The 2,669-nt window shown below is 33.1% G+C and overlaps 1 long non-coding RNA gene across 1 annotated transcript; it reads left to right on the top strand.

Annotated features, from left to right (window-relative positions):
* The first annotated feature begins 436 nt into the window (after nt 1-436).
* LOC108378613 (uncharacterized) lies at nt 437-1,268 on the top strand. Its single transcript, XR_001849426.1, has 2 exons — nt 437-549; nt 619-1,268. It is a non-coding gene; the product is annotated as an uncharacterized LOC108378613 (long non-coding RNA).
* Nucleotides 1,269-2,669: the final 1,401 nt, after the last annotated feature.

The following is a 2,669-nucleotide window of genomic DNA, read 5'->3' on the forward strand; positions in this document are numbered from 1 at the left end:
AAAATATGCATTTTGTTAGGTACACCACCTGTTGCGCTTGCTTCCGCCTTCAGCCACGCTTAGGGATTGTAACACTTACTAAGTATAATCTCCTTACTGTGATGCCGGAGAAGAGGGGCATCCGCATGTCAAAGGTATACAACACTTCTTGTGCATATCAAAGTATTTTTGCGCAGAACCCACATTGTAAAAAATTGCATAGTGCAAACCGAATTTATTAATAAGAAATTGAAACACAAGAAATTTGAAACATTTATTTTAAGTAAAAGTTGAATCCTTTGATCACACGTGTATGTTAAAGTTTTTGGATTCGGGTTGAGGCGTTTGGACACAACAACCGTAAATCATTGTACAAACCCAAGTTTCTCGATAAGGTGCAGCAAAGATTCTGTTTTCGTACAAAATTACGCAAAAAAGCTTACTCGTTCGTTTTTAGGCATGCCATTGCTACGAATTTCGAAAGTTCCAAGATACGATTCGGATTGCAGCATACCATGTCTACTATTCTACCGTTCGTTGCGTTGTTCGGGATTTTCAGAATCTCTGGAGGTTGAAGCTCTCACACGATTTTGCTGGAGGCGAGATTCTCGTTGTTCCAGGGTTTCAGCGTCTCTGGAGGTTGAAGCTCTCACACGATTTTGTTGTAGGCGAGATTCTCGTTGTTCCAGGGTTTCAGCGTCTCTGGAGGTTGAAGCTCTCACACGATTTTGCTGGAGGCGAGATTCCCGCTGGTTTTCCGTTTCCACATTTCTCGAGCTTGTCTCTCTGTTTCGATTTTGTTGAAGTCGGACATTTCGTTGATCTTCCGTTTCCGCCGCTCTGTATTCATTCGACTTTTTTGTTTTGGGTTTTTTTCTTCCAATTGATGCTTTCTTTGGTGGCATGATTTTATTTTTTTGTGAATGTTAATAATAATACTCTGTATGTTGAACTGATCTCAGATAAAAAGAATTCACTATCGTTTGCGCAGTGTCTACACTTGCTATGAGCGAATGTATTAGCTATGCGACCTTATGTTTATGTAACTCAGGCAAACAATATAAATATGTTCTCTGAAGGTACCTTCCACTTAAAAAGATTAAAAATCCTTATATTTTATCTATGCTAAAACGTGTGCAAACAGCAGAAGATATTCTCTGCAGGTACTTTTCCTGCAATAAATTAAAAAAAAATCGGTAGACTTTCGCAACCTCTTATTTATCTGAATTAGTGTATACAGAAAAATTTCTTTGTACGTAGGTATTTTCTTCAAGAATGTTGTGGAAAAATCCCAAGATTTATGAAGCCATTGTTTAGGTAAACTTGGGAAACAAAATATACTCTTGTAAACAATATTTAACTACCTTCAACCGTAAAATAAAAACGAATGCTATAATTCTGCAGGTACTTTCCTCCCAAATAATTTGAAATTTTTAAACCCTTTATTTATGTGAACTTAAGTAACAAAGTGTTTTCTATGTAGGTATTCTCTTTATGAATGTTGTGGAAAAATACCAAAATTTATGCACCCAAATTTAGGAAAATTATGCAAGCAAAATCTCGTATGCGCATTAGGAAAAAATATTACAAAATTTTTTATTGCAAATTTTATTATATTTTTTTAAGCCTTATTCAATAAGAAACAAAAGATATGCATTAATATTGAGTACTTTTTTGGTTTTTAACTATTAAACAAATTCCGTTTTTAAATTGCAACCTGGTGAAAATTTACACAACTCTGGCATTAACATACATACATATGTTCACATATAGATTTAAAAATTTGGATTCGGCATTTTCTTTCTGGTAAGCTTTCGGTTTGACAGACTTTGAAGTTTATCACACTCTAAATCTTTGGTATTTCTTAAAAATATTATCCGATTTTATTTTCTTAAGTATGTGGACACTCTATACGATAATTGGTCTTAACTGAAACATTTCCCAATAGCTCCCGTTTGATACGTATCCTGCGAAATACTTTTTAATACACAAATTTATGTCATTTAACTTTTTTTGAAAGAGGTGGCAACTCTACTCAAAAATATGTTTGGCGTGAATCTTTCTCCAATACCTTCCGTTTGATACCCATATTGCAATATTTGATGTGAATTGCATTTGATATTCATTATTTTTAACTTTTTGACCAGGTGGCAACACTTATTAAAATATTTTTTGATGTAAATTTTCTTAAATATCTTTCTCAAATACCTTCCATTTGATATCTATATTTACTTTACTTGCATATTTAAATAAATTTTATTTTTCTGACAGGTGGCAACTCTTTCAAAAATAGCCAAACTTCACAGGAACACTCTCCGAGTTTCTATGAAGCTATCCTGGAAATTTTAACAAAATCGGCTGAATGGTTTCGGAGTCTATAAGCTGCATAGATACATACATACATACATACATCCTTTTTTATATATATAGATTATAAAACAATTTTATTAAAAAATAAAACAATCACCAAAAAACTTGTCGTAAGCGGCTTCTATATTCATCTCTTTTAATAAGTCTTTTAATCGCTGATATCTTCCTGATTGAGTTTGGACAATCTAGGAAAACAACATCATAGTATTATGATCAGTCAATGTCGTTACAGCTTTAAGTTGTACGTGTAAAAAACATGTCTATTATAGAAAATCATTTCTTACCTGTTCTAAATTTCCACTTAATATTTCATACTAAGC

The sequence above is a fragment of the Rhagoletis zephyria genome, unplaced genomic scaffold (genome assembly GCF_001687245.7).
Source record: "Rhagoletis zephyria isolate East Lansing unplaced genomic scaffold, Rhagoletis_zephyria_1.1 Rzeph_scaffold_14535, whole genome shotgun sequence".
In the NCBI taxonomy this organism is placed as follows: domain Eukaryota; kingdom Metazoa; phylum Arthropoda; class Insecta; order Diptera; family Tephritidae; genus Rhagoletis; species Rhagoletis zephyria.